General features: G+C 43.6%; 1 long non-coding RNA gene across 1 annotated transcript; it reads left to right on the top strand.

Moving 5' to 3' along the window:
- The first annotated feature begins 5161 nt into the window (after positions 1-5161).
- LOC122236402 lies at positions 5162-6061 on the top strand. Its single transcript, XR_006214460.1, has 2 exons — positions 5162-5391; positions 5888-6061. It is a non-coding gene; the product is annotated as an uncharacterized LOC122236402 (long non-coding RNA).
- The last annotated feature ends 2182 nt before the right edge of the window (positions 6062-8243 follow it).

Below are 8243 nucleotides of genomic sequence, written 5' to 3'. Positions count from 1 at the left end.
CTTTCCCTCTGCTCCCTAAACATTTATTTCTGGGTGTCATGATCTTTCAATATTCTCTCTGCTTTGGACTCTTTCCTGACATTCTCACATGGTGGTCTTTGATCATCATCTTTAAATTTTTCCTCCTGCAGGTGATGACCTCTGACCACTCTCTCTAAAATACCCCTGTCCCCATGTCACAGAAACCTACCATGCTCTGCTTTCCATCCCCCGGCCCACATCTGCCTTCAGCCTCAGCTGCAGAGGACCTGTCTGTGAACTCAGATTCTTCTTGTTCTTGCAACATGTTGCCCCAAGCTCCCCGTCTCTCCTTCTTCTGTCTGCATCAGGGCCACCTCTGACTGTGTGGGAGTCCCCTCCGCCAGTGTCTAAGCCCAGACCCAAAGTGTGAGGAGTCCACACCCCTGGAGTCTGGAGCCAACTAATGAATGTTCCATATCTCTCAAGTGGACATTTTGGCAGGTATTTTATACACGTCTGTCCCTTCCCACAGGAGTGTAAGCACTAAGAGAGAAACCCTTTTCTGACTTCACATACCCAATTATCATCCATTGACTGACTCCTGTGTGCATTGGTTATTTCAGTGACTCTTCACCACTCAGGGGTTCAAATCTCCATTTTATGAGAAACCACCTCAATTCAGTTTAACCTTTGCTGTTCTTGAATATATGAAAAGTGCTATCTACTACAGTTCATTCTAGAAAAATAAATAAGAATTTCAAGGTAAGTTGCTAGTAATTATATCTCATCCTAATCTTTAGCAACACAATACAGAGAAAAGTAGAAGACTAATGCTATTTCTACTAAACTGATTTCCTTTAAAAATAAAATCCTAAGATTAATGTAAAAATTTTTCATTTTACAGATGAAAAGTTGGAGTCCTGGGCAGTTTGTTAACTCCTCAACATCATAGCCCAAGATCATCTCCAAGAAGTGAAATTTAAAATCAATTCTTTCAGATTCCCAAATCAATGCCCTTTTCATACTATTACACTTGCTTTCACTGAGTAGTGAAACGGAACTTCAGACAACACTGGCCATCCAGTGAAACCACTGATTAATTCAATGGAGGATGAATTCCTTTCATTAAACTCTGTTTGTCCTAGATTAAATAGTGAGTGGAAACCAATGTGTATTAAGATTCTACCTCAGCATTATTTGATTTCCTCACTAATCACATAATGGGAGATGTTCTCTATAAACCCTTAGAGAGGAATCTGGAAACCCTTGATTTGACATAGAAGCACTTTTTTTCTCCTGATAATCTAGGAGTGCTGGTAAACAAAAATTAACCTCATCAAAGGTCCCAACTCAGTTGCGTTTGGCCAAACCAGACCTAGTTGTGATAATGGTAATAACATCATCAGGCCAATTACAGGAGGTACACTGTGGCCAGATAAGGAGAATGCCAGTAGTAATTTAGTGATTGAAAATGAGTTCACTAATCCAAATTACATTTCCTCTTTTTTTTTTCTTTTTTAGTAATGGTCTTGATCCCTATTCTGATCTCCTCATCCAAAGTAACATTTACATGCACGAGACGCTCTGCCCGGGATTTTAACCTTTCCTAATCTATCCCCACAACAACCTGGTGAGTAGTATAATTAAAATCACAAATTAATGGCAGGATCATAGAAAGTCTTCACTGTTCAGAGGTGGAGAGAAGTTATAGGCTACTCTGAAAATCTGATGAAAACTTAGGGATGCTTTGGGAACAAAAATACATATAATCACAAGATACACACACACACACACACACACAAACACACAAACACATATACTTTCCAGGGGTGTTCATATAAGTCCAAATATGAAGTTATATATGAACTTGGGTTAAGAAATTCTGAGTAGGAAACTCAGGCTTAGAAAGCTACCAGCAGCAGTAAGTTGCCTAAAGTACCCTAACAGTTAAGGGGCTAAAGTATGATGGGACTCACAACTGTTTAACCCCAGAGACTGCTTCAAAGCCAACACCATGTAGTTTCCTGAGAAATGGCAGTAAATTCAAACCCAAGCACATTTTGATTAAACTAGAAAGCACACTAGTGTCACGACTGCAGAATATTAACTTCAAGGAAGATCATCACGACTGTTAATAGAACTCCATTAACCTTGGGAAAGTGCACTTGTCTTCCAACTCAGGAAAGATCAGGCACTGGGAGCCCATTTGCCTCGGGCACATCCCAAGGCAGGACAGTCCACTTGGCCATTGAGCACATCCTGGCTTTGCCTGGTGAGACTGTGGACCCCGGCCTGGAACAGCCAACTCCCATTGCCCAGAGTCACTCAATTCCCCATGGCCTGAGCATCAGCTGAGCGCTGAGCTGCTGAAGTAGATGCAGAATAGGACACACTCAAGATGGTAATTACCAATGGACTTTGGATTAGGCTGAGCAAAGATGAGTCTCCTGTGTTAGACGTGTCAGTTTTCATTACCTGCACATGAAATGAAGGAGGCATGCTGTGATGGGCACTTGATTAAGAAAATTAAACTAATTTAGCTGTAATCCTGTAAACACAGAGAGGCAAAGGCCCTGAGCTCTTTAATTTGCTGATTTGGCCCCATGAAAAAGCTTAAATGGTAATGAGGATCTTTTTTTAATGAGAAATGTTTTTTAACATCTGAGATTGGCATTTCTTCGCCATTATGAGGGAAACATTCACTCAGTCGTTTTGATACTTGAAATTGTATTTATATCACATGAAAAATCCCATATAAGTCTAACTTGAATCTCAGGTTTTAAGTGAATTTGATTAACAGAGGAATTTGGAACACAGAATTTAATTTTTGAAGAGAAATATTTCTAAGGTTGCATTTTGTAAATTTACCAGGAGATGGCAGTGTCTGACAAAGGGTTTTGATATTCCCTTCCACATCCCACCTCCACCCGCTCTCTCTGTAAAAGTTTTTTTTTCTTTTTCAAAAGCCATGGCAAATAATTGCAGAAATATAGGCGATACTCAAACATTACAGCTGTGCACTGCAACTGAAACCAGTTGTTTCAATCCTTTGGAAAAGTAAAATATTTATTTTTAATCCTTCTCTATCCTAAGTAATGGGTTCAATTTATCTCAATAAATCAAACCATATTATGAGATTAATTTATGGTAATGCAAATAAATTTAAATCAATGAGAATTATTTTTGTAAATACTGACTCAATGGGACTGTTCCGTAATTTCTTTTTTACGTTATGACTTTCTAATAACTATATCATCAGATTTTGCTGTTTTTTTCCAATTCAATTTACCATTAATGTGTGCTGGGCACTAAACTACAATCACTCTGTCAGACATATTACCTTCCTGTAGGCGTCAAGAAATAATAAACAGAAAGATAATAGTCAAGGGTCAGGAGGAAGGAATTTGGAATTTAGAGTCTGCCAGTTCTGGTTCAAACCCTTGTTTTAATTACCCTGAAAATGGCATTTTACGATTACTCCTTTTTTTCATACTACTTTCTGTTTGTGTGTATGTCCACTTTCCACTGTATCTCAGGAACTGTGCTCTGAGTTTATATCTTCACACACACACACACACACACACACACACACACACACACAATATTTTATTCAATAAGTAAGCCAAGTACTGTGCTAAGAACTGAGGCTGCAGTGGTAAATAAACTAGACAGTTCTTTCCTCTATGAAGCCTGCTTTCTGGGGAGCAGAGGCAAACAATAAAAATAAATATACAAATAATAGATGAGTTTCAGAAGGGATCATTGGTACAAAGTAAAATTAAGCCAGAAATAAAAAGTCTGCAGGTGTGGTGGAAGAGGACACCAGACGGGTCCTGGACATAGATGCCTGCCTCTCTGGAATGTGCTCCTTTATTAGACTGGCATTACTGCCATCAATCTTCTAGAATAGGATGCCTTGGCTTTCTGCATTTATAAACATGGGCAGTCATGTGTGGCGACCGTAGTCTCTCCTTGTGGCATCTGGTACCTCCAGGCTGTAGGTGGGACTTTGTGGGAGGGTAGAGATTTCCGGCACTGATGCTCTTTTCTCCTAGAACCTGTGAATGAACAAGGGGCCAGGTGCTGACACCTGCATCATTGGGTTTCCGCTCCTGTGGGCGTTCTGCTTCTGTCTGTCATACCAACATACCTGTCACTTCTGTTCTGTAGGTCCCTATGGATGCAAGAGGACCTCCTCCTTTACCAGGTCCACCCTGCAGGCCCTTCCCCACAGCTCCCCTTTTATCCCTGTTCATGTGCTCTCTGAGCTGCCTCCAGCTCCTGAGTGTCCTCAGGGATAGGGCCTACCACCTCCTCCTCGATTATTTGTAAGATGATCTGAACAGTATGAGTGGATGTGTTCAGCACGTTCAGCTTCTGTCTTGTTGAGTCTTTGAGAAGACGTAGAGATGGCCTCACAGGCTTTGCAATGCAAGGGTGCTGCTGGCTGAGGACACTGTTAAGCTTCCTCAGGTTTCTCCAAACATACATATGTTGGGCTGTGTCATTTTCCCTGTAATGAGGTCAGCTGTAGGTCTCTCTTGTGGAGAAGAAAAGAGTCTTTTTGTAGAAAAGCAGGCACATCATTTCTGCAGATGTGCCTCGTACTTAGACACAATGTTCCTGAGCTCCGTGAAGGATGAGATGCACCCCTAAGTGTAGGTGCCTCAGGTATCCCGTCTGAAAGAGGGGCACATGCATTATATGACACAGACCTTGTGGTCTACCATAGCGGAAGTACCAGTGAAGGATCCTCGAGTGCAAAACTGGGGGAAACTTGAATCTCATGCAAGAATAGAATTGGAAGTTGAGCACGAGAAGTAAGCAGAGTTTGAGGAGGTGCAGAGGGGACGGTGTTGGGGTCAGTAGGATGGACTTGGAGGCCATCTCTGGCAGGGCCCACAAACTGGGAAGGGAGCATGAGGACAGTGTAAAGTCTGCAAAGGACTGCTGCACGGGTTCAACCACAATGTAGAATGCAGTCATCATCTCTGAAATGTCAACGTTACCAAAGTGCAACTAGTTCATAATCTAAATAAAGTTTGTTGTTTCCCTTGGTTTTCTGAAGGGTCTGGACATGTATGAAAGAATGTTCTGGGAGACTTGGGATAGTTAAACTTAGTCTTATGGAATCGCTTGTCTGCCTAAGTTTGTGTGTCTCAGTGAGACTAAATGCAATGAAGGCACGTTGTAGATCAGCTGTGCCGCTTCCTTGGCCTTCAGCCTGAGTCAGACTCTTGGTGGGAAACTCAGGGGCGAGGAGGAGCCGCCCCTGCTGTACTCTGGTCACCACACCCATGCGTCTGCTGTCACCATCCTGCCTGCAGGTTTGCGCCTCCGAAACTTCCCTCGCAATCTCCTGAGGCTTTGCCTGTGTTCCTGCTGTGTCAGCTCTAACACCAGCTCTCGGCGGTCATCTCAGAGCCTCAGGTTTGTAATCTGAGAAACAGGGACAATGTTGGTTTCTGAGGTCAGTACGATGAAGAGGTGAGTTAAGCACTTAAGGAATTTGTAAAATGTATGGGATGAGTGGACACTCACCCTTCTCAGGGTGGCAATGAATGTATCTCCACACAGAAGGTCATCGACAGATGTTCATCCAATTTCATGAAACTAAGAGTGTAATGCCTGAGGCTGAGAGGTTGGCAATCCCTGTTTCAAAACATACGGCAAAGACCCCTGTGTTTTCTCTTTTAAAATTCAGGTCCTACTTTACGAAAAAGAAAAAGATAACTGTGATACTGTGTACATTCAGGGATCTATATCTAAGATTTGAAGACAGTCATAATCCCTTAGAGGTAGACACACAGATGCAGCCACACAATTAAGTGTTCATCCAAGGCCACAGATATATTGTTGAAGACAAAATACATAGAGGAGAACACAAGATCCCATTGCAATAACCCAAAATCTCGTTGCCTTACAGGAGAATGTGAAGTTCGAAGAGGACCCTGAACTGTGACCAATAGGCAGTGGTGATGTGATATATTTAGAAAAGTTGTCTGATATGCGTATTTGACTGAATTCTTTCCCTGACCATTCCTGTCCCCTCTATTTTGTTTTTCCTCGTTTCCCCTAATAAACCCATCACAGTTCTGTATCTCTGTCATTATCTGCTTCCAGGAGGACCTACGGTCATTCTGTGTTGATGTACACAGTGTGACCCCTGTATACACGGTCACAAACAGGTAGAATCTACAGTTATAGGGGCAGAAGATAAGTGACTGTTTGAATTGTATTGACTGCCCATGTCCCGCTGGTTCCTTCTGGGGTGGTGGCCACAGCCTTCCTCCAGATCTGGTGACAGTTGTGTTCACTCGTCAATAGATCCTCGCCAGCACGTGGCACTTCCTACTCACCGTGGTGTGTGGTGATCAGCAGGGCAGCTCTCAGTCCCCAGGACATGGATGATTCATGATTGCAAGACATGGATGAGGGGTCAGCAGTGTCTCGGGTAGAACAGTGAGGAAACCCTGCATGAATCCACATGTTGTGGACTTTGCCCACGTACCAGCTACCTCACAGCACCAATCCAGGTGGGAGCTGAGGTAGACTCATGGTAGTAGTTGTGGGTGTGAGTCTTATAATGGCCCATATTCCTCTCAGTGTTTTCTGTTTTTATCTTTTATTTTGATGCAATGTTTATTTTTGAGTGACAGAGAGAGCACAATTGAGAGAGGGGCAGAGAGAGAGGGAGACACAGAATCCAAAGCAGGCTCCAGGCTCTGAGCTGTCAGCACAGAGCCCGACGCGGGGCTCAAACTCACAAATCCTGAGATCATGACCTGAGCCAAAGGTGGACACTTAAGTGACTGAGCCACCAAGTCGCCCCGCCCCCCACTGTTTCCTTTTTGAGGGCCGGGCAGGGCAGATGTCAATGACATGATACCCATTCCTTCCGCACCACCAAGGAGGAGTTGGGTGTAAGCATCTGACTCTTTCCGGGTCCTCAACGCCCATGCATTCTGCCCCAGAGCCCCTGACTCCTGCTGGGCCCTCCTTCCTCCCAGGTTATGGAGGCAACCAGCCCTCCATCCACGTTGGGGTCATGGCTGGGCCACCAAGGGCTCAAAATCTGGCTGTCCACATGCTTCCCTGCGGTGGCTGGGAACAGCAGTGCTCCAGTAAAGGTCAGCATGAGCAGCTTCTCTAAACAGGATTCTCATCCACTATGATCAGGGCCTGAGCTAACACATGACAGGGGAGAGGGGGACACAGGAGATGTGGTGCTGTTTCCTGGACAGGGCTGCACAGAGCAGAAGGCCAAGGGCTGCTAATCTCTGGATTCTGGATGGTAGGTGAGCAGTTTAAAACACCACAGCCTTCTCTTACATCAAAAGAGAAACCTATATCTTCACCCAGCCTTCCTCTGGTATGAAGAGATGACAATTATTATTTGAAGGCACAATTATCTACCTATGAGTCTGATGGAAATGATTTCATCCATCTTCGTCCATGAAGCACTTTTCATTGAAATTACCCATATAGAGGCAGGAAATTTATACCAGATGTGTAGCTCCCTCTAGATGCGCATTCTGACCTTGTCACATTTGTGTCCTCAAAGACATTATTGACAACTTGAAAAATAAGCTCTCCACATCAAGATGGTGTCATTAGAGAATGTGGTATAAATGGAATTTCATATGTTCTCAATTAGAAATAATTTTTAATGGTGAAGGAGAAATTAATAATATTGTCATTTTTAATTGAAATATAGTAGACTCACCATGTTGTATTAGTTTCAGGCATATATCATGGTGATTCCGTGTGTATACATTACGCTCTCCAGGTACCTCTACAAGGGTAGCTATATTGCGAAAGCATGCAACGCTTTCTTACAGGATTGACGCTATTCTATGGGCTGTACCTTGGATCCCAATGGCTTATTCATTCCATAGCTGGAAGCCTGTATCTCTTTCTCGGAGGTGTCAACTTTTTTATTTACCCAAGTATTTCGGTGCTAAACACCATGACCTGTAGGTCAGCAGGTGTCAATTTGCAGTCTGTATTTCTGCGAATGCTGCTTAAGGCATTACACATGATATCACTAGGTCAATCAATTCGGTTTCATTCTGCACTCAGTAAAAAGGAGAAGGAAAAGGTTTCTTTGTGTCCCAAGCAAGCCCTTCACCAAGACCCTTCCGGATCAGGAGAACAGGCTTCACTGGACCAGCTGCACTGTCAGTACTTCCAGCTGAGCAGCCATGGCCTTGAGCATTGCAGGAATTCGCACGGCGGCCGGCAGAGGGCGCGCACGCACCACGCTCAGGGAGGGGCCGGGC

The sequence above is a fragment of the Panthera tigris genome, chromosome A2, assembly GCF_018350195.1.
Source record: "Panthera tigris isolate Pti1 chromosome A2, P.tigris_Pti1_mat1.1, whole genome shotgun sequence".
Classification (NCBI taxonomy): domain Eukaryota; kingdom Metazoa; phylum Chordata; class Mammalia; order Carnivora; family Felidae; genus Panthera; species Panthera tigris.
This window is presented reverse-complemented; position numbering and strand designations above follow the sequence as displayed.